The sequence below is a fragment of the Ambystoma mexicanum genome, chromosome 7q, assembly GCF_040938575.1.
Source record: "Ambystoma mexicanum isolate Mex_15411 chromosome 7q, UKY_AmexF1_1, whole genome shotgun sequence".
Lineage (NCBI taxonomy): Eukaryota > Metazoa > Chordata > Amphibia > Caudata > Ambystomatidae > Ambystoma > Ambystoma mexicanum.
In genome coordinates this window covers 587,551,632-587,577,103 of record NC_090941.1, presented here as the reverse complement: position 1 = coordinate 587,577,103, position 25,472 = coordinate 587,551,632, and positions in this window count along the sequence as shown.

The window sequence follows — 25,472 nt, the reverse complement described above, 5'->3', positions numbered from 1 at the left end:
TACTGGTATTGACTGCATTCTGAACATTGTGTCTTCAAAAGTAAACAGGGAAACGACAACACAATTTCCAGGCAAGATATTTTTTCAATAATGTGCTTCCTCTGTGGGAGGAGTTTTTTTGTTGCAACATTCTCTTTAAAACAACAAAGAGAAAGCTAAAACTTGGGAAATATCATTCACTTGATTATAGAGGAATATTGTACTTTTACATGACACCTAATGCATGCTCATGTTAAACCCGCTACAGTTTAACCAAGTTCGTAATATGTACTGGTATTTACTGCATTCTGAACATTCTGTCTTCCAAACTAAACAGGAAAACTCCAATACAATTCCAGACAAGATTTTTTTCAACTATACTCTTCCTGTCTGATAGGAGCATTTTTACTGCAGCACTCTATTTAACACAACACAGAGAGAGCTAAAACATTGCGAAAAGCTTTCACTTTCTTACAGAGAAATGTTTTCATTTTACATGACACCTAATGCATGAATGCTCATGTTAAACCACTCCTGTATAACCAAGTTTGCAATTTAAATGCTAAAAGTAAGGAGGCAACCTTATTTAAATACAAGAAAATGAAAACCCATTTAATTTACAAATTAAGTTTATTTTTGTATGTTTCTCACCATTAAAGTGCCATTTTTAATTCACAGTGAAAACTACAAAACAGGTATTGTTATTGCCATTATGTGCTAATACCCTTATAGACCTCGGGAGGGGAGGGGTCATAATTGCTTGGGTTAATGACCCTTTCCCAAATGATGACCTGCTGGAGGGTCATTATTCCGCTATAATGACCCCTCCTGAGGTCTACAAAGCTATAATATTGGCATAAAAACAGGCAATCACTCCACCTTTCTAAATAATTTTTTGTAAAGCCACAAAAGAACAAGAAATGCCTGTACTCTACTTGTTGCAAAAATAGATCCATTGACCTAGAGAATACTCGTTATTTTAGATTTTCCATTGATAAGGTTTTCAATTCTTTCATTTCTTGACTTCTGCCAGATTGCCAAGGTCCCTTTTTGCTGTGCAACCTTATTTGTGCGTGGATTTCTCTGACCAGCATTTAGACTGCATGCTCAAGAAATCAGTCATGTCTCATTTGGAAACCTATGAAGAACTGGTATTTGGCTGTGGCTTTCTTCCTGTGAATCATGTTATACGCAGATTAACAGAGTCGAGCTAGACATTGAGATGTACATCGGCCGGCACATTCTAAAATGAGGAAGACAGTGTGAAAGACTATGCATCTCGGAAGTAGCTGTGCATTAGGAATGTCAGTGGCATCAGGTCAGCTTTTTCAGAGTGCGTAACTCGCCTTGCATTCCAGCTGAAAGCTGCAGCATGGTGTGGCTTGAGACAGGGACGAGCAGATATTATTGACAGAAAAATGTGGAACAACTCTGCTAAGGCCTTGGCGGTCCTGTGCTGCTGGCAAACAGTGAATGCGCATGGAGTGGAGCAGAGTCGAGGGGTCCTGGAAGGTTTAAAATGGTCAAATCTTCAATCTTGGGAATTCTAGTAAGGCCACATTGGCTGTATACATATGACACAGGGCCTGTGGTAGTGGCCCTATAGCTATGGTTAAATTGCTCAGTTCATAGAAAGAGCACTTTTTGGGGCGGCTTATAACTGTTCCCCCCCTGAACGAATCTTCAACAAACTTTGCAAGAAGAAATATATGGCCCACTCAGAATGGTGCAGTTTCATAAAGGGGCGACAAAGTTATAAGGGGTCCCAAAATGTGTGGAAATCCTCATGGACTCAATGGAAAACCAAATTTGGCTCGTGCCTACAGTCTACATTTCTGGACGGATTTTTACCAAATTTGCACTAGGAGCAGCGGTTTGAGGCCTGTAACTATGTTCCCTGGGGAATTACCTGAAGTGGTAATGCCCCCCCTGCTTAGGAATTATTGCTTAAATAAAAACCTATGAAATTCAATAAAAACACTTTGTTAAAGGAATGTTATGGTTACAAGTAAAACTGAAAAACCCCAGGAATTCACCAGCTATAGTAAGCTAAGCAACCATAAGCATGCCACCAGCATGATATGATCTGATAGGTTATTTATAATGCGCTTCATACCCAGAGGTTTCTAAGCACGGACCCGGGAATCAAACCTGTGTTGCTCCGTATTGTCTTGCTTCCAGGGCGAGCATGTTGCAGCTGAGCTATCCTCTCGAGACATGCACTGTTAATACTAACACCCAGAACATCAAAGATGACATCGCAAATGTCATTGATCACATCACTGATGAAATCACATATTGAATTAGTTATAATGCAAGGTTTATTCAAGGGATTATGTTTCAAAATGTTTCAATACAATGTTGGTAGCAAAATGTCATGGGTGGTTAGGACATTTAACAAGGTTTTTTCACTGAATTTCATGGGTTTTTACCGGTGCATCCTAATTTGTTACACATACCTAATATTATACTTGCCCCCAATATAGCAGCATTTTCGGATGATGTAGAACATTTGAAGTTAAAACTCTGCCATTCCCCACCTACTACCAACATTGTTAACACTACTATAAACTTTTTCCAACTTTTCCCACTGTTTTTGTGTTCGCCGACGTTTGCGAACATCTGACATCATTGCCGACTTTCGGGACAGAGTCACGTGACCACGTGCACCCGCGTGTCATGATGACGTGTTCGCCAATGGGTCAGTGCTTCACAGAAAGGTCGGTGCTTGGCAAACAGTTTGAAACTGCATTTTTAGCTCATCTAGGATGTTTCAAGCCAAACATGTACCTTTGCACAGCTCCTACACCTAATCTTTCTATTTGCAATCTAAAACAGAGCACATACTTGTAAGAATATTAGCACAATGCTATTCATCTTAAAAAATGTCATCAGCTATTACCATCTCTCCTCCCCAGGAGCCACCACCATCTGCTAGAGGGCCTAGACAATGGAAAAAGCTCAATAATGCAGAAAACAATCAAAAGGACCAGGAAGATGAGGTAGATGAAATGCCTACCTCCAGCACCCAGAGAGAATTATGGGTGTGGCAGTTCTTTACCACTGTTGGGATTGCACCAAAGGCTAAGGCTACCAAGGTGAAATGCACTGAGTGCAACATTGTACTCAAAACACGGAAAACCTGGGCAGTACTCCTACCGGGCCACCTCTTTGCACTGCCACACCAATTTCCAACCACTGGAATGCTCTCAGAAAGGCTGTTCCTTTTTCAGGAAGTAGTATGCTGTCTGTGGTATCCAGTGGAAAGGCCACAAGGAAGTTCTTACATGACAGCGTCAGAATGCACAGAAGTAAATAAAAGACCCAACTGTCTGCCAAAACGGGACAGTCGGGAGTATGTACCAACATACTGGTGTGTGTGTTTATTTACACTAGGCCCGAAAACACCCAGCCAGGCCCGGCCTCCCAGAGCCAGGGAGGGTCGGTCCCAGTAGCCACCACACTATTGATGAGGCAGTCTCTGACCCCGTTGGCTATGCCCCGCAAGTGTTCTCCTTGCTACGAAGCATGAGCAAACAGGCTGCAGCTCTCACAGTGGAAAGCAGAAGCTTTGGTGTCAGACCACAGCATTGAGCCCAGCACCGGCGGCCACGTGCAGGGCATGTGAAACAACAATCATCACCCCCTTGCAGGCATGGAGGGGAAACACAGCGCGACTAGGCCCTGCCCTGGTTGCTGGAACCGGAGCCCTGCTGGGCAGTTAGAGGAGGTGAGAGTGGCGATCTCTAGCCACAACACCCCCTGGTGGCCAAAAGTATCAAAAACATTAGCGCACAACGTAGAAGCTATGCACGACAAGAAGGTGTGCTGCACACGCACCGGGGCACACACATAACGGACATTTAATGAAAACTAGTGCCCAATGCCATTGGGTCATAAACATCATGCGTTAGTAGTAGTGGGAGCCGATCTTCACGGTAAAGCCCATACCACAGCAAGCCGCGCTGCACATGCCGCTAGTCAGTTAAAGGGTAGTAAGCAGACGATACATCGTCCCAAAGGCCCCAATCAGCCTGACAAGCCTACCACCCAGTGCAGGCGTGCACACAAGCCCACAAGATCACACAGCATCAACTAACAGCCAGTGAGGCACACAGAAGTAGGCAGCCAGCTGCCTGGGGCCAAACATAATGGCAGATGAACAACAAACCGCACCCGACAGCCACAGTAGGGCTGAAGAGTGTCCCAACCGAGCAAACCTACTGCCAGACAGGAGCACCTTTGACCTGTATGCCGAAAGAGCAGGCATCCAGTGGGAGCACTGGCTGAAACAATTCGAGCTCCACCTCAAGTCCAAAGAAAGTCATGTTGGACGACGAAAAGCGCACATTGCTAATGCTGAACCTAGGCACAATGACGCTGCGGGTTTTCAACCCGTTTCCAAATAGAGGCCAGTAAGAGGATTACCAAACGGCAAGGACCGCAGTTAATGGGATGTTCTGCCCCCAGCTAAATACCGACTATGAACGTTTAAAACCGAGCCTAGCGAGACAGCGGCTGTCGGAATTCATTGCCGAATTCCACTCGAGAATCCGTGACCTGGCCATGGGATCTTAGTTTCCCAATGAGGAATTCTCCATGTGACAGCAGGTCATTCATGGAATATCATCCGAGAACCTCCGGAGGGACATTCTATCCCAACGCAACATTCCATTATGCCGGATTCTTGAGATGGGGCACCAGAGGGAGAGAACAGACTGCAAAGTAGCCGCAATGTAGCCAGCCATCAGTCGCCTACTGATCGACGCAGAAACAAAACTCTGCTGCCATTGCTGCTGTGGACACTAAAGGATGACCACCAGGATGAGATCCCACCCTACCAACCCGACCACCACGACCCCAATGGTCATGCAAATGGTGTGGAGGTGCATGGCGTCACACTGAACCTTGCCCAGCCATTGAGCTACATGTCGAAAATGTGGGAAGCTGAACCATTTTGCTTCGGTCTGCCTCAGTTCCAGCCAGCGGCGAGAGACCTCAGAGTCCCACTCATGTGAACAACTGAGAATGAGGAGCGGGCGACAAAAGAATCACAAAAGCAAGGTGAAAACAGTCGACCGGAGGGTGCGCACAAGCAGTAGTGATAGTGAGGCAAGTGTGGACAAGAGGATGAATAGTCCCAAGAGTGGCACGCCTCGCACCGCAAACAGTGAGGTGAAAGAGTGTGTCTCATCTCCGCAGTGGAGTCACATGGCAAGTCAAGGAAGAAGTCACACAAATTTCAGCCAACCTGCACGGTACTCATGAACAACATACCTACCAACGTGGTCACTGACACCGGAGCAATGGTGAACGTGATACCGCTCCATAAACTAAAAACAATGTACACCCAACCAGCTATCCAATGAAAAACTGTCTGCCTATAAGCATATGGGAGTGAAACACCCATTCCCGTGAATGGGTCCTTCAAGGCCGACATCGTGTACAATGGTGAGGCATGCAGAACCAGGTTCTACATAGTGGATGACGGTGTCAAGACCTTACTAGGTTGGCTGTTTAAAGAACCGTACAATGACACGTCACATTGACCCGACCATCGAGACCAAAGCAGTCTGGCATCAGAAGGTCCCATTCCACTGATGAGCAGCCATTGAGGAACAACTCAACAAGCTAGAGGACCTCTGCATCATAGAAAAAACACCTGGGCCCATCCCCTGGGTCTCAACCATGGTGGTCACAAAAAACCAGAGCAACCGAATGCAGTCACAATATGCTTCAACATACATCTGCCGAACCAAGCAATCGGGCGTGAACATCACATCACCCCGACAATCGTTGAGTTGATTGTGGACCGACCGTGGCGCAAAAGTGTTCAGCAAGCTAGACCTTTTCTCTGGCTATCACCAAATATGGCTGGCAAAGGAGTCCAGGTATATAACAAGTTTTTCCATCACACCTGGGACTCAAAAAATACCGCCGGCTCAACTTCGGCATCTCGTCAGCAGCGGAAGTTTTTCAAAACGAGATTTGCAATGTTTTACAAGACCTGCCGGATGCATTGAACCTAAGCAATGACATCTTGGTTTAGGGAACCTCTGAAGAGGAGCATAACTCACGGCTAGCAGCAGTCCTGAGGTCAGAGGAGCCCGGCCTCATGTTACACACTGAAATGTGTGAATTTGGTAAGGCGGAACTGTCATTCTTTGGCTAACGTCTTTAACGCCAAGGCGCTATTGCCAGACCCAGAAAAAGTTGCTGACATACAGAACACCTGCCCCCCAACAATGGTAACAGAGGTACAGAGCTTCATGGGGATGGCCTATAGTTGCCTCATACCAGACAAGGCCACCATCACAGCTCCACTCAGACAACTGACGAAGAAAGAGGTTCCTGGACTTGGGAGCCCGAACAGGAAAATTAATTTCGGCACATCAAGGAATCCCTCCTAACCAACGCCACCATGGCATTTTTCAATACTACACACAAAACACAGTTGCTAGTAGATGCCAGACCAGTGGGACTCAGATCTGTCCTCACCCAGGTCAACCAGGAGTGGCACATGCACCCCATAGTGTTCACCAGTCGTGCGCTGACCAGCACAGAACATAACTAGGCCCACATAGAGCAGGAAGCTTTGACCAACCTTTGAGGCTGCTGCCATTTACAGGTCTACTTATTAGGGTACCATGCAACAATATTCACGGTTCACAAACCCCTTGTGCCCATATTCAAGCGGTCTGCTCCACACCCGCTGGCAAGGCTCAAGCGATCGATACTACAACTCCAACCATTCGACATCGAGGTGGTGTACTGCTCAGGAAGCGACAAGCCCCAGCGGATTACCTGTCCAGACACCCACCTCCAGTGACACTAGAGGAGAAAGATAACATGCGCGAGAGAGATGAGCATGTTTGTCATGAAAGCACGTGCACCAGGCTGAAACGGATGAAAGTGGAAGAAATAATCAGCAAAACAGACAAGGACCCCTGCCTCCAGAGAGTAAAGGAATCCATCCTGTCTGGAGACCGGAAGAACATATTAGCAGCAGCAACATATCGCACCACAGCAGCCCAGGAGCTATTACAACACTTACTAGGAGTGCAGCATGAACTCTCGATTTTCCCAGAGGGGATCATTTTGAAGGGACATTGTATTGTTCTGAGTGCCGAGTGTTGGTGAGAGGTGTCAGACTTGGTAGCCGGACGCGGAGTGCCCAGTCTTTTCACTGTGTTTACGGTTCATGGGCTCAGGAGGAGGACCTTGCTGATCAATACTGGCCTTGGGAGCGAAGCAGGCAGAGTGGCAAGTGTTTGATGAGAAGTGTCCAACTTGGTAGCCAGATGCAGAGTGCCCAGTCTTTTCACCCTATTTACTGTTCATGGTCTTAGGAGGAGGACCTTGCTGATAAATACTGGCCTTGGGAGCGGATTGGGCGGAGTGCTGAGTGTTTAGTGAGAGGTGTCGGACTTGGTAGCTGGATGTGGAGTGCCCAGTGTTTTCACCCTGTTTACTGTTCATGGTCTCAGGAGAAGGTCCTTGCTGATAAATACTGGCCTTGGGAGCGGAGCGGGCGGAGTGCTGAGTGTTTGGTGTTTGGCATTCTGTGGCCTGCGGTTGGTGGCCTGAGGCTCATGGCTCACTGCTTGCTGTGTGCAGTGTGCAGTGCATAGTGTGCAGTGTGGCCACGCAGTGACTAGTATGAGGAAGATTGAAGCTACTAGCTGTGTCCATGCTGGACTTGCGTGCTGTGACCAGTTACCTGCGAGCTGCGTGCAGTGGACGGCTTCTCTTGTGCAAGGTATGGGAAAATAAAGAAGTGGAAGAAATTCTCCCTGACCCCCTAATAGAGGAGGGGCCGTTGGAATCAACTAGGGCCGAACCTCAAAAGGAAATTCCATTTGCCTCAAACTATCACGAAAGGAGCATAGAAGAAAAGCCAAAAAATGATCTTCTGAATAGTAATTTAGTGGAGAATGCGTCCAAAGAGGATGAAGAAATCATAAATCTGGTAACGCAAACTAAGGATGCCCCTTCAAAAGGAGCAAAAAAAAGCATTAAGGAGACCAAAAGAAAATCTCTAAATACTGGAAATTTAACATCATGACTGCATACGAAGAAATAGAATAAGAAACCAGGAATGACCCAATCGCCTGAAGCTTCCCTACAAGTCACCATCGAAGAAAAATCACACATTATATCTACGGCTGAAAGTTCTGATGATTCGGAAGTGACTGAACTTAGCGCAAACTTTGACCAGATAATAGAAAGTACTGACAAAGAAGCGAAAAAAGAAAAAGGTGGAAAGGATATGACAACAGAGTCACCAACAGAAACCCCAAAATCACTCCACTTGTCTAACAATATCTCGCTTATTGGATGACCAAAAGGAATTTATAAATAAAAAGGTTTTATTAAAACTGCTCGACCATGTCGCAATATTGCGTATGCTCCGTATGCTGAAAAGTAGGTACTTTGAATTTATAGAAGCCTTAAAAAATATGGACATCATTTTTTCAAAAATGCATTCTAAAGATCTGGAAGTGGCGCAGATAATTAGAGCTAATACCCCCTCATTATTAAAATGGGGTTATGATCTGGACCAGCAAGAATACTAGTAAAGTGAAATGGGCTAAGTCAGTATTGAATGGAACCAAAATTGGATTGAGAGAAAAAAATACTGAAGACAAAGGTATGAAAGCACATTGGTAATGGCTACTGTCTTTCCTTCCAAAGTCTGCTGCTAATTCCTAATAATGGTACACTGAATATTTGCTCCTGGAACTCGAGAGGACATATGCACTTGATTGCTGAAAATTGATTGTTCATTTCCTTATAGTCTGCTAAAATGATATTGATTCAAGAGACTTGGCTTAGGCATGAAACTGCATTTGATGGGTACCAGAACTTTTGTAGGCCTGCCGAGAAAGGAGTTAAAGGACAACCTTATGGAGGCCTCCTAACACTGATGACTAATGACAAAGAAACCAATGAATTTAAAATTGAAGATCAATCTCCATATGTCCTCATGGTTAAAGTAGCGATACGGGAATGTTTAAAATTATTGATTATACATATTTATGATCCACCGAATAAATGTCTGACTGAGGAGATACAAGATAACATTTTAGCGTCTATTGCATGTGTGGGTTTGCTTGATAAAGATACAGAGCTAGTTTTGGTGGAGGACTTGAATGCTAAATGTCTCGGATATATGATCACGGACAAGGGAGTGTTCCATGTAAAAAAAAGAGAGAGTAAACGAGGGTCCCAGAAAGGGAGGACAATAAAATGGATTAAGGTCTTGGATTTGCTTAAATTAAAAATATGCAATGCAAATGTAAGAGGGGATATACCCCCTGCTAATACATGGAGGGCTAATGGTAAGTCATCCATATCGGACTATATATGCACATGTGAGAAACTCTTTTTTGAGATAACTCAAATGGGCGAAAATTTCTCCAAATACAGTGACCATGCTATTCTTCTAATAAAGGTGAATGTATTAAAATCTGAAAAGGGGAGTATTAGGGGAGGTAACAATAAATAATGGGAAAAACAGGTAGAGTTGGTGCCCCAAGAATATAAAGGCATACATAGATATATTTGTAATTTGACCCACCAGACACGAGCAGCAGGTAAGCCCCTGCCGATGCCAGCACTGTCCCTGACTAGCAGGAGACAGCCCTCGCTTGACTTAGATGAGCACGCGGACGGAACCGTAAGATCGGATCCCATCCGCGAGGTGTATTTGTAAACGCGAGCTGGTACGCCATTGCGCAGCCACTCCCGCAGTGATGTAACTGCATTTTCTGGTTATTTAGAATGTTATAACATTAGTGTTGGCTGTAGCTATTGTGACCATGCACAAGTACAACTGTATTAAATATTGTATTTGGCCCCTAGGTCTCAGGCCGCCTCACCCCTCCGTGCAAAAACTACTATCTACATGGATAGGGTAAGATTCCCCCTTCCTTTCTTATACTACATTTGCAGTGTGTTATACTATATCCACACTTCAGGTTGTAAATTGGGAATTTCCCCTGTCTTCTCTTCCCCCTTCCCCTCCTGTCATCCTTACAGGTAGAGGAACCGTATTAATGCAGAAAACGCTGCAATAGTAACAAAGAGGGCACTCACCCACATGCCCACAATTTAAGCCCTGGTGAATGTGGTTTAACTACCCCTTACCACAGAAACCGTTAGGCTATGAAATGATCTGACCTAGAGGACAATAAGATCACCCAGAGTCAGTGCATTTGGACTATGGATCCCCAAACCAATTAACCCCGAGGGTCCCACCTTCACGAAAGAATCGAAAAAGAAAGATTCACCGAAGAATATCCTTTTTATTTCTTTTTTAACACTTCTGCACCTGCCTGACAGAGAAAACCCATCAAAGATTCCAGTTCTTTTCAAATAGAAAGCAGCAGACACATGGCCCACACTTTATGTGGCCCGACATGTGTTTTTTAGCACGACACAGTGCACTCACATATGCTTGAAAGCCAAGCTAGAGACACGTGCTCACTCGAAGAATATTTTACTATTGACTATTGAACTGGGCAACCCACAGTAGGCAATCCCAAAATGGTCCTTGTTGTTATATATAATGAAGTTAATAAATTCCAACTTTTGAACATTAGAAAATACTTTATTTTTGAAAAATTAACAAAGTTTGTTCTTTAACTTATCAAGCAACAGAAAGAAATTGACAAACCCCAAGTGGGATTCTGGGTGTGCGGCCCACACCGAAGGCATGCACGCCTAGGTCCTTTTTTCTCCATACATAAATATACTGCCTTTCTGGATACTGATCTCCTTCCATGTGAGTCTCCGGAGACATCAATGATATGGATTGGAGTACTACCAGACGATTTTTGTGGAGAATGAATTTGTTCAATGTCACTAATAAGAAAAAACATATACAACCCAAAATGCTGCACAATTGAACCTAAATATCGTGTATGAAGATATTTCTCAACTCATTAAGAAGTTTAAAGAATCGAGAACCCTGGGCCCGGATGGGATTTCGAATTTGGTAATGTTAGGGAATCCCGAAAAATGGACTGAGATTTTAAAATTGCTCTTTGAAAGGGTGATAAGAGCAGGTATAATTCCTAAATCCTGGACTTTATCCTACCTGATCCCGATATATAAGCATGGTAGCAGAGACAAGCCTAATAACTATCATCTGCTGTCTTTAATAGATGGATCGGGTAAGATATTTGCAGGATGGTTACTCCACGAAATAGAAAAATGGATTATCACAAACTGAATATTAAGAAGATTTCAGATTGGATTCCGAAAAGGCCTATCCTTCTCCCATAGTATTCTGGTTTCTGAATACACTAATACATAAGGCTATCCTTAAAGAAAGACGCCCTAAGCATATCCTCTTTGTAGATTTCGCTAGTGCGTTTGAAACTATTTATCAGGCTAAGTTGTAGAATAAACTGAGAAAAGTGAAAATGCTGGATCAACAGATATATTCTTGCCAACTATTACATCAAGGCACAAAAGTGCGAGTCAAAACTTGAAGGAATGGGTGATATGTCAGATCCCAAAGAAATAGGCAGTGGACTGAAATAAGGCTGTCATCTAGCCCTGATAGTACATAATCTATTCAATAGCGATCTAGATTAAACGGGCAGCGACTGTTGTGCACCCAAACTAGGTAAAGAGAGAATCACATATCTGGCCTATGTAGATGATTTGGCCATCTTTGATAACACAGCGATAGGACTAAAAAGAAGTGCTGAAAAATGTATGGAATATGCTAAAATTAATGATCTCAATATAAAGATCGCAAAAACTAAAATTATGACCTTTGGGCTCACAAAAAAATATAAAAAAGGGTATTGCTGCCAAGAATTAATGGATTGAAAGAGTAGATGAATATAAGTACCTGAGCTATGAAATAGTAACTAAAATAAATGAAGCCGATATGTTAGTACATCATAGAGTAAAGGCCATATCCATCATGACTATGTTAAAAAACTTTGTAACGTCCAATTTGGGTTACAACCTAATGGGGGTAGTTACCCTGTACTGCAAAACATTGGTGGCAACGGACTATTATGCAATGGAGTCCTCCTTTTTGAATCTGAATAGATGGGCCGATGGACTGGAAGGGTTGATGTGGTGCAAATTATTGGGCCTGTCAACAGCCACCCCTACACAAGCCATCTATATAGAATTAGGACTAACTTCACTGAGTACCTTGATTAAAGTAAAAAGAGGGGCAATGTACTTAAAGATCATGTTAGCTATTGAAGATACTATTCTGGAAATAATAAAGAGGGGGATACAAGAGGAGTCATGCAAAAGTCTGAAAAGATTCAAAGAGTTGAATGAGACATTCGTTAAGGAAATAGATTGGACGCCGATTTGGGCGGATGGACTGGGGGCATTAAGTGCTGAGTTCATAAAGAAAGCAAAAAACTGGGATTGGGTATGCAACCATGACCATGTAAGTAGACTGAAGTCATTGGAGAATTATGTGAAAGTATGTTACACCTATAGGTCCGTGCAGTAATACATATTTTTTTTTCCTGACCTTACGTTTCGAAGGATCTTCATGCAAATAAGATTTAACAAACTCCCAGTTTTAGAAGTCTCAGGGAAATGGTTGAATATCCCCAAAGAGAAAAGAACATGTATATGTATTTGTATTTTTACTGTATTTTATATAGCGCCTGTGGCCAAAGTTCTGCACATAGTTAAAAACAAACAGTACAAAATGATGATCAGTGATACATGTCAAACAAGTCTGGTAGCGAGCAATCAGGGACAGTGAAGGAGATAAGCTTTCAGAGATGTAGACAATGCAAAGATCCCATAGTAATTGAATTGCTCTGACACATCCTAACTGGTTGCTCCTATATACAGAAATAGTACCATCATTATTATAAACATCTTTCAGAGGCCTTCCAGGAGATACTGGGTGAAATGTTCTGGTTAAATGTTATGAGTGGACATAGCCTGGGAAAAGCCATTGCTTTGATCCAGGTATGCATGGCATTTGAGAAGGAAATATCGGGAAAAGAAATGATACAATACGTCAATAGATAGCCTAGAATATGGGAGAAGATAGAATGGTTTACCACACCCTAGCAAAATTTGAGGAATGGAGAATATTAGGACACTGAGTGGATATGTACCTATGAAATGTTGCTTTAATATGGTGAAATTGATATGCATAATGTAAGTGAAAATGTAAATGAAATGTAAGTGAACATGAAAAGTATAATATTTTGTTATATAAGTGAAAAGTTCAATGAACTAAAACACAAATACATTAAAAAAAAAATAAAACATTGTTCGACCCCTAACATTGGAAGAGCGAGCACTTCACCTAGCTCATGAAGGGCATTAAGGCATCGCCAAGGCTCAAGCCTGCCTTAAATCAAGAGTGTGGTTGCCCAACATCCAAGTAAAAAGGTCATATCCCTGGTAAGCATGTGTGCTGCTGTCAAGCCACTCAGAGACTTAGCTCCCCAGAACCCATCGCAAGGACTCCTCACAGTCAGCAGAGATGGGATGTGATAAGCATGGACTTTTGCTCGGTAGCCACTGAGGCATACCTACTTTTCACCATCGATGAGTTCCACCGATGCGACCTCGGTCATCAATGCCTTGGAAAAGATGTTTGCAGTGCATGGCATACCCAACAAAGTTAAAAGTGACAATGGCCCTCCATTTAAAGGGCGGGAACTATGCAGCTTGTTTGAAAACCTGAACATCCAACTCCCCTGCATCACCCCATACTGGCCTGAAGCAAACTGGGATGCATAACGCTTCATGGTCACGTTAAACAAGGTGATCCGCATTGCAAAGGAGTAACAGACATCATGTCTTCCAGATGTATGCCGTTTCTTACTGGTGTACCGGCAGACGCCCCACACGTGAACCCATATCTGCCAAGCCGCCCCCATGTTCGGGCTCCCGATACAAGTGGGACTGCCTGTGCATCACAGCTGGACTGCCCCTGCGTCTGACTGAGAAACGATTGAGAATGAAAGACAAACATGAAACAATATAGAAAACCGCACCTGATGGGCTGAGCACGGTGATTTGTGCCTTGGGGACATGGTGCTAGCCAGGAACAGGGAACCACGAACCAAGCAAGCCCTCCCGTATGAGTCGACCCCGTGGGTGGTCACCCACAGAGAACACGGAATGGTGAAAGCCCAGAGATAACAAGATTCTATGACAAGAAATGCCTCCCACTTCCGGAGGGTGCCGCCAGCACTGTGGAAGGAGACGCCCCCCTCAGCATGGGCACCAGATGTGAGCCGGACTGACCCCCAGGAGACGTCGAGCAGCACAGGAGGCAGTGAAAGTGACACAGCCACCGCCAGCCCAACGGGTGAGATGCTGAGCACCAGCACCCTTGAGCGAGGACAACCGGAGCCATCTCCTACTCCAACACACCTGCCACGGAGCAATGGGTGATGAAATGCGCTGTAAGAGAGACCCGTGACATCCACGAGGCTGAGAGGGTTTGTCCTATACGACGGCTTGCGACAAACTGTAAGCCAATGTGACATTCATGACTGATGTGATAAATTCATACTATAGCACTGCATGGGCCAGAGAAAATTGTCATGTATACTGGGGAGAGGTGTGGTATCCAGAAGAAATGCCCCAAGGGCTTTCTGACATGGTAGCATCAGAATGCACAAAAGTAAATAAAATACCTGACTGCCTGCCAAAACGGGACAGTAGGCCGAACGTACCAACACAATGGTGCGATTGTTTATTTACCTTCGCCGAAAACAGTGATCCAGGCCTAGCCTCCCAGAGCCAGCGATGGCCAGTCCCAGTAGCCACCACACTGTCTTCCTCTACCTCATCTTCCTCAATCAATACTGCCAGTGCAGAGGCTACTTCTGTGGGGCACAAAATCCCACCAGCTACCCTGCAAGCCATAAAAGAGGCTGTTTATCTATATCTTTCAAAGACAACAGTACTCTGTATATACTGCAACACACCACTCTGCAGAAGGGAGCAGTTTCAAAGTGCTTTTGAGGCTGCAATGAAGGAGCATGAGAAACATTGCCCCCTACCTAACATTTAAGGCTCGCCCAACATCTTCCTCTGTCCACCTGCCCCTCCATATCTGTGGTTGGTGTCCCTTCTCTTATTTCCCTCCCCCACCTTACTTCCTAACCTCTCCTGCAAAAAAACCCAGAAAAAAATTCAAAATAAAAAATTTAAACAAGTTCCTTTAGGAACCACTTTTCACAGTTGAAAAATAGAAGTAAAAAAAAATAAGCGTATAGACTCCAGGTATTTTACATTTTTCAGTAAAATAGTTAGACTCCATAAGATTCTCCAACATTCCCATTAGCATTTTATACTATGCTAATGGGAATAATTAACAATTAGATACTAGAGAAAAAGAAAAAAGCACAGAAACATTTTTCTTTCCCAAATACTTTTCTCTAGCATACAATAAGGACCATAAGCCATGGACCTTTATGACTATCCATGGTCTCTGCACTCACCTCTCCACACCATGCATTATTAAAAAACACGGATTGCATGTGCACACACGGATTGCATGTGCACACCATCGCAGAAGGCCCCTTCTACCCTTTGTATTGTTATGTTTGTAACACTCCCTCATTGCCTGCTTACAGTCACACATAAATCCACCAATCAGTTAAAAACAACTCTACATATACCCCTATAAACATATTAAACTTCCACACACCAACTCGCACTTATAAATGTTCTACAAATCTTTTGCATATGCATTTCCCTTACTTATCCAAAAATATTGTACACACTGCTGCTATAAATAACCATATGTATTGTGCAGTCAAAACAAGTGCATTAAAGGAAAAAGAGTACGGAATACCAAGAGCTGATGGGAGCCCAGAAGGAAAATGACACACAGACACCGGCCGCTGTTCGCAGATCCAAAACGGTGACCGTTTAAAAAAATATGATGCACCTCACACTTGTGAGCATCCAATCAGCAGGCACGTACGATGTTTGCGGACAGCACACTGCCACCTGATTGGTCCAGACGTGTCCACTGGCCCCAAATCGGGAAGTGAGTCTGCAGACCAGACCCATACATCACACATTTTCTTGTACCTACTTTTTGGCCATTTTCAAAAAAACAGTGGACGGTTTTACACCAAATTTACAAAAGCACGTTTTCGGGACCAATCCGCCACTTCTGGTGCAAATGTGGTAAAAGACATCAAGCAGTTTGTGCTGTAGGCATGAGCACATTTCCTTTTCCATTGCCTGTATGAGGATTTCCACAAATGTTGGGACCGCCCTATAACTTTGCCCCCTTGGACGAAACCGCATCAAACTTCACAGAATTCTGAGGGGGCCATATAGTTAGTTTGCAAAGGTTGGCAAGGATTCGTCATGGGGGGTTAAGTTACAGTCACCCAAAAAGTGCTCCCTCTATGAGTTGAGCAACTTAACCATAATCACAGGGCTGCTACCGCAGGCACTCTAACATATACACGCCAGTCCATCTGGCAGTTGGCTTATCATGCCACACTCTCACTCACTGCAGACCTAGGAGAGGCACCTAAGAGAGAACATCTGCATGTTGAGCTTGACATTTCCCCTAATTACAATCACATTATATGTAATGAAGGAAATTCTGAAAAATGACACAACTGGAGTTGCTACATAAATTCCAACATTTGTCCCCAAAGATATGATTAGGGACATATCTGCAATGGCAACCTTTTTTGTAGGTAGTAGCAATACCTGGGCTACCACTAACCCCCCCTCTGGCATCAGCATTGTATCCCGTTTTAATTGCTGAATATTACACAACCTTCAGAGCGGCTATAAGAAACCTTGATAGGGATAAAAACACAGCGATATCTGAAAGTATAAACCATCTGCACAGATTGCAAGTGAGATATAAAAACTGGGTATGAAGGTTTAAACCTTCAACTCGCACAGCCCTGGGGAAATTAATGCATAATACCTTCAGTCAAACGACTCCAAAAAATACTGGTCTTTATACAATAAATTCAGGTTGTGTGATAACAAGATGGAAATAAACCCAATATCAGAAACACTTTGGACCAGTTATAGAAGTTTTATGTACTACAACCCCATCGTGGAAATGTCATATCCTATTTCAATCACCCACTTCAAGTATGAGTATTCCGAAGAAGACATTGTGATGCTGATAAAGCGTAGTAAAGCCTAACGCGGACCGGGCATGGATGGTTTAGCCAACAGTGTATTAAAAAAAGATCCCTGGAGTAGGGCCCGTTACTGAATATGTTATTTCAGAAGGTTGTTACAAGGGTAGAAGAAGTAAAACAAATGTATCTAATCCCGGTACATAGAAAGGGGCCCTGAACTGATTCTACTAACTATTGCTTACTGCCTATGATTTATGCCTGATGCATCAAGTTAGATCTCCGCAAGTATCTTTTGCACTCTGGAAGGATATTCTGGAACTAATTGATAAATTAAGAACCAATATGTACATAGTATTTGTTTGTAATATGAATGTTGATATGAATTTGTTATCTTTCAAGGACAGTTTATGGATGTGGAAAGTTTAGTATAACTGTAAAACACGAATAATTAATTTAAAAACACATTGGTGTGAGAATAACAATGGCCAATCTAACTCAGGCATTTTTCAAAGATAGTGCATTGCATACACATGTGTTCTAACATTTCACTTTGGGAAGCTTGTTTCAGTACATTCCCTTACAAGAAATGATACAACCTGCTTTAAAACACGTCATGCATCCCATATCACTCCCAATGGTTATGTGAAGAGTCATGGAAACAAATACAAGATGTTTCAAAACTCACACCTTTTCTCCTACGACAAACCGACTGCTGACCTCTTCTCATACGACAGATCTCCTAGACACTTCTCCCCTCTCCCGTTGCCATCCCTTTACCCCCTTCTACATCTGTCAACTGTAAATATATCCTTATTTGCTTGCTTGTAATTGTATAGTTAAACCTGCAATTGTAACATTAGAAATGTAAGATATTTATATTGTAAGATATACCTATAACTGTAACATAAGAAATGTAAGATACTTATGCAAAGTTCTCCTTGCTACTGTAATATAAGAAATGTAAAATACTCAGGTAACTGCAACCTAAGAAGTTCACAAGTGCCCAGTTGCCTAACGGCCCGGTTGTGCTCTATAAATAAATAAACAATACAATGCAATACAATGCAAAGAAAATGTGCACAGCAAACGTTTGCCCTAATAATTTTATCAATTGATTAATTCATTATACATTACATGATATAGTCGTCGTACATAAATAATAAATAAAATGCTAATTGAGTAGAATCATTATGACGTAATTGACATGCATACATGAGCAATAACATGATCAGGTTATCCGTCTCTTTCTGAGATGGTGCAGATGGAAAATGTGTTTAGTCAAGATGCACTGACTCAATGAAAGGCACTGTGCATTAAGCTGATTCATAGCATTTAACTACACTTCGAAGCAGAACAAAAAGGGAAAAACATTAACATGTCAAGCAGCTCAAATACAAAAGAAGCTCCTAAAGCAGCACTGGGACACTCTCTGCCCAATTTTGAAAGTTTCACTAGACTAGAGTTTACAAAATGGCTCTCATTATGGCAGACCTTGCAATATCTCTGGCAGAGAGTGCAAGCTCTGGTTAGGCAAGTGGTCTTCAAACGGTGGGATGGCCTCCCTAGTAGAGCCCGAAGGATGTCCAGCGAAGGGGGTTCTGGAGGGTGCACGAGGCTCTTTAAAAAGGGATTACAGTGACTTTGTTTTAATGGAAAATGTAAGCATTTAATAGAAAATGTAAGCAGTTATACAGCATGATTTGGCATGGCATTTATAACGTGCCTGTACAGAAGTGTTTCAAGGTGTGACAAGTCAAGGAGGGGGCACAAGGGGAGGACAACGCATCGATCTTACCAGGCCATGTGTCATTCGGTTCACGCATGTGAGGGGGCACGGAAATAATGTTTTTACTGAAGGGGGGGTAGGGGTGTATAAAAACATTTGAAGACCACTGGTTTAGGCAGACCTGATGAGGATGATTAGAATGTTCACAGCTTACGTTTATTTTTCATACTTTTCAGCAAAAGTGCATATGTTGACTTTTTCCGTTTACATTTAGACGTTATAAAATTGGCTTTTTTGAAAATGTGTGTACTCTACAGTATGTGCAGCTTTCAATATAATATAACCCAATGACTTCATCAAGCTTATAAATAAGAAATTCTGAGGAAACCTTTCATAGAAATAGAGTTATGAACCTTGCCTTATCCAGATAAGTGTGGCTTACGGCTGAGCCGATCCAGCACGTTTTTTTGCTACTGCAAGCAGCTGCTTTGGGGAGCTGTAGCTCGTTCAAATCTACGGCATCATCATTGACACCAACCATCTGAAGTTATACTGTATCATTTTTAAAACATTATTCCTGTCCCTTCGCCTTGTACACCCGTTAGGAGATGCAGGACATGTTATATATTCATGCGCATTCAAGCAAACATGGGACTATTAACCGCATTTTCCTCCAAGGCAGCAAAGTTGGTGGAAAGTGATATTTTTGATTATAAGAAGGGGCCATATAAATAATTGTGTGTATTGTCCCGCATACTTCATCATGGGAGACACACACCTAACAACTCAAAGTGTGGGGACACACTACATGGAACCGGAGACCAAACACTAAGGGCCTGTGTAGAGATTGTAGTTGCTCGAGAGCACGTCGTCACGCAAGCATCTTCCCTTTGTTATTATTCAGGGAGCGAAGTTCGCGTGATGGCAGTGAGTGACAGTTTGTGGACTGAAGCAGAGAGGGAGACTGTGCTGGCGGGCTCGCATTAATAAAACTTAAAAGTTGATCAAAACTCTCACCATGTCAGCCATTCTTTTCAATGGCGATGAGGTAGCCTCATAGCGGGCCCGCAACGGAGAGGAGCTTCACAGCAAGACAGACGCGTGTCTGCACTCCGTAGGATCGGCCACCGGAGAGCTCCGGAGTTTCCCGTTCTTCCGGCCTCCGCGCTGGTGGAGGCGAATTGAGCCACGCCGTCTGAGACATCAGCGGACCGCCCGTCCCTTCTGACCCAAGAATCGGAGGCAGCTGCTCACCTGCTCTTCGCCGAAGCATACAATAAAGGTGAGGAGGGGTGGAGGGAGAGCGGAGGAGTGCACTCATTCCAGGGGGGCGGTCCACTCAAGTATGTTGAGGGAGGAGAAACTGACTCCTGGTCTGGCTGATATGTCATTTCATTAATACAGCCCACAAAACAGAAAAAACAAGCCCCACCGCCAACCGGCCCAGGAAGTAAACTAACCTGATACACGACACTAAGGGAGTGTCACAAAAGACTAGTCTCCAGTCACTAGCAAGTGAAAAAGTAAGGGCACACATAAACACAAATTAGTGCAGGAGCTAAAAGGGAAACTCTGGCATTATAGTGAGTGGTGCTCACTAGACTGTTTAGTCAAAACATTGGCAGTAGTAATTCAAGAACTTAAATATGGCTGCAGCTAGCATGGCCCTGCCTCCACCTTTCCTTTCTGAGCGAGGAGCTCCACCTATAAGGTGGGACAGATGGAAAAAAAAATTGATACCTACCTAGTGGCAATTGGTGGGGACAAGTTTGCTGCAACAAGAAAAGAAGCCATACTCCTGCACAATCTAGGCACTGAGAGTCGTAATGTCTATGACGGATTGCCTCAACCTCCTCAAGAGGGTCAAGGAGAGAAAGATCAATATACTCTAGCTGAAAGGAAATTAGAAATTCATTTTGAAGCAAAGAAAAACATAACATTTGAAAGACATACGTTTTTTCAGAGGGTACAAGATTCCCACGAGCCAGTGGAAAACTTTATTGCAGCATTAAGATCTCTGAGTCATACATGTGAGTTCGGCCCATTAACTGATTCACTTATAAGTGACCAGTTAGTACGTTGTACCAACAACATGAAAATACAAGAAAGATTGCTGACTAAAGATGTGTCTCTGGAGGTAGCAGTGGAGACTGCTAGAGGTATGGCGCAAACTCACACGTACATGTCCACCATGAAGAGTGATAAAGAAGAGGGAGAAGTGGCAGCAGTGAGGGTATTCAGGAAAATGCATGTGAACAAAGAAGTTAAATGCTATAAATGTGATAGCAATCGCCATATTTCCACAAGTGTATTTTTTCCTGCAAGAAACATATTTTGCTTGAAATGCAAGAAGAAGGGACATTTTGCTAGAGTCTGTAGAGAATCAGGACGAGTACAAAGTATTGAGTCAGGAGCAAGAGTCCCAGAACAGGAAGAGAGCTCAATAATTGTCCAAGGGCCTCAGACCAAACATGTGCTAGAAATATCAGAGATCTCCAACAAGGGAAGTGCACCAACCGATGTATTTTTGATGAATGGCAGAGTTGTGACATTGAAGGTAGATAGTTGTTCGCCCTGGACATTGATGTCTGGAAGGACGTATGAAGGCTGTTTGCAAGGCAAACTCGGCGAACTGAAGGAGCACACAATAGAACCGTATGCTTATGGCAATGTAAAGATCAAGATATTAGGGAAATTTGAAGCAGCTTTCAAATGCAAAGGAACGAGTTGTGATTCAGAAGTATATGTGACACAGGAAGGCTTATCTCTTTTGGGGTGGGGTGACAAACACAAGCTGGGAATTAGAATACAAGCAAGTGTGGAAGAACCAGTCTCATTTGCAGAGATTAAAGACAAATGGGAGAAAGAATTTCCGATGGTGTTTCAAGGAGACTTAGGGATGCTCAAGGGTTTTGAATATGAAATTCGGTTAAAAGAAGGAGCAATTGCAAAGGTGCATAAATTGAGACCAATACCTCATGACTTGAGAGGAAAGTTAAAAACGGAAATTGAGACATTGGTGCAAAAAGGGATCATAGAAGAAAGTGAAAGCTCTGAATGGTTGTCGCCAGTGGTGGTGGCGGCAAAACCAAATGGGGACATAAGACTTTGGGTGGATATGAGAGACATCAATAGAAACATCCTCATGGACAGACATCCTTTGCCATTAATTGGGGACAAGTTGTCCACTCTCAAAGGTGCCAGGGTGTTCTCCTTGATTGACCTTTCTCAAGCCTATCACCAGATTCCTCCGAAGGAGGATTGTCAGCATCTCACAGCGTTTATTACGTCTTTTGGTACTTTTAAGTATTGCAGAATGCCGTTCGGCCTTGCCTCAGCAGCGGCAGTCTTCCAAATGGTGATGGACACTGTTATGGAAGGAGTGAAGAATATTGTAGTATTCCGGGATGACATGCTTATCTGTGCAGGTTCTATAGCTGAACATGATGTGATTTTGAGCCAAGTGTTGAGCAGATTGTCTGAGGCTGGGTTGACGGTGAGAAGAGATAAATGCAAGATAGCAGTTGGACAAGTGGAATATCTGGGACATGAGATCGATGAGTTTGGCGTGAGGCCAAAGAGGTGTTTAGTGGAGGCAGTAAAAAATGATCCAATACCAACAGATAAAGACCAAGTAAGGTCTTTCTTGGGTCTTGCCGAATATTACCATAGATTTGTAAAAGACTTTGCCATGGTGTCTACTCCTATAAGAATGATTCTCAAAGGATACGTGCAGTAAGGAAGAGTGTGGTGATTTTGGAAGGAGAAGTATGGTCAAAGGGGAGAATTGCTAAGGTGTATGGAGTGAGTGAAGGAGCGGAGAAGGAAGGACGATTATTTAAAAACGGAAGTGGTGGTGATAGTAAGTATGCAGGTGATAGAGATGATAAGTTCAAGGGTCTTCAAAGGACGAGGTCCGAACCTGTTTGGATGAGGGACTATGGCCCTCATTACGACCCTGGCGGAAAGGGGTTTACGCCGGCGTAAACCATGGCGCCCCTTTCCGCCTGAGTACGAGTTCCCGTAGCGCCATGGTGATTTTTACGCCTGCTTTTCGCAGGCGGAAAAATCCATGGCGCTACGGGACTTGTTGTTAATTACGCCACCGTAATTTACGGTGGCGTAATTAACGCCTTCCCCACTCCCATTATGCCCTATGGGGCAAAAATGGGAATGGGGAAGGGTAAATGGGGATTGGGGACTTACCGCCCCGCCAAGGTCGGAATGGGGCGGTAAGTCCGCCAACCACCATGGCGGAGTTGGCAGCTTAGCGCCATGGACCATGGTGCAAATAGCACCATGGTTCTCCGCCAGGGTCGTAATGAGGGCCTATGTGTCTTAATATTTCAAATTCTCTTGTGTGAAATTCTCATATGTGAGGGTTCCATGATATATTGCTTTTTATGTGGGTAGTTCTTTCTATTGTGTTATCGGCAATTTCTTTCAGGTTTATTCATATTTTATTTCTTATTTTGTTTTTATTAAGTAAATGTTTGAGAGTTCTTTGATGTTGTGTTAATTCTCCGAAGGATGAATATATGTAGAGATTGTAGTTGCTCAAGAGCACGTCGTCACGCGAGCATCTTCCCTTTGTTATTATTCAGGGAGCGATGTTCGCGGGACGGCAGTGACAGTTTGTGGACTGAAGCAGAGAGGGAGACTGTGCCGGCGGGCTTGCATTAATAAAACTTAATAGTTGATCAAAACTCTCAACGTGTCAGCCATTCTTTTCCGCCTGATTCACAAAAAAGTTTTGAATGGGACTTTCACATTTGAAAACATTTTTGCAAATCAGGCCCTGGGTATTGTTTCAGTGGAGGATTAGAATGTATGTCCATATCATATTGTTTTAGCCGCGAGTGAGTGAAGCTGTGAAAATAGTATCTGCAAAACGAAAAGTAGCAATGTAAGATCCAAATGGAGGACGCTTTGAGCGGACGTCACGTACCACAGCGAATTTACAGCTGCGTGCTTTCTCTCCCTGCCACGGAGTGACAAATCGGCAATATTAAAATTCAGCTGGTGAGCAAAGTCATTAAGTAAAGAGCAGCTGCTTAAAACAACACGATATGAATAAGAGCTTGGTAATATATAACGTGTATTCTGCTGGAGATTAGAGCAGTCTCACACTGCCTTTTATCACGATGTTGCAATGCATACAACATGACCGTACCTATGTATAACTCAATTCTTCCCTGCCACTCAAATCTATATATATATGACTTAATATGTATGTAGTCCCCTTCGTGTTATCTCTATTTATGCATCCTTAAAAACCATACTATGCTGACAGCTATGTTAATACACTTAAAGCGATTATTAGCATGGGCTCGGATGCTGCCAAGCGTGTGCTCGTGATGGTGTCAGCAGCTTGAATTCAGGAAGACAACAGGGGGTCACTTGAACGATGGGTGGCAATAGAGTTCTTAAAAAAATACTTCTACATCAAAAGGCTTTGCTACAGTATATTCCACAAGGCGAAATACTACAGATCGTATGACACAGATATTATGTAAAATTATTCTAACAAGATTTCGGAGCGTTTCTCTCATAAGTCAAGATGAAAAACAGTTTAAAACATTATTTATAGATCAAATAATTAAGCCTTAAAAGGCCTCAAACCCCATTGAACCTATTAGCATAGTTTTTCGGGTTTTTTTGCAGGCTTTGCATATTTTGGTTATAATTATCAATGCCTAGCAGACATCCACGTTTTCAGTGTAAACAACGCGATCCTGCCAAGATTATTTAAATAACGTGGAGACAAGGGAGGGCATACTGTTATTCATGTAGAAACGATCAGTAACATATTGTGATGACACTGAAAATGATACTATCAATATGTTGCTATTTTTATTTTGCATTCCAGTTATCTGTGAGGTTATGTGTGCGTCACCGGGTATCGGCCATTTTTAGTTTTGAAAACAAATATGGTTAGTAACTGCGTGAGGTGATGTTTAGCTAAATCAAGCAATGCAAATGTATATGCTTTCAAATGTATAACACCCATTACCAAACCACCGTTCATATATTTGCAAAGCAGCTGCAATACAGGTCCCCACCACACTTTTCTCTCTTTAGCTGTATTTATGTATTCATCAATGAACATTTAAAAATGTATCTAGCGTGCATATAGGTGTGATTTGTAACTAGCCACATGCATTGGGATTTGATTCCCTATCATAGTTCAAATGCAAAAAACAAGAATGACACTCGAATCCGATGGTATCTGAAACTGGGCTCACTTTTTGATTGCTATATGCATCTCTCTTGTACTGTTTCGTGACCATCATGTAACCTGGGTCACCTGCACTTATCACGTTGCCCTTACCTGTGTAGTATGTATATGCATGTAACCTGTATATTTGTAAATGCATGGAACCTGTTCATCTGGCGCCAAGTTACCTCAGGGTTCGGCGCACGGTATAAATAAAGAAACTAAACTAAACATGTTTAATGTTTGGCCATACTTTATTTTTATAATGCAATAATGCCATGTTCTGCTTTTAAGACTGGTGTGTTTTCATAGGGTTCCAAAATATGAAACCACTTATGTGCATTAATTGGGGGGCATTTTGAATGGGGAACAGGGACTGTTCATAATGTTGACCTAATCATATAGAACTGGCATAACAATGAATAAGGGCACGTTTTACACGTGTGTGCTA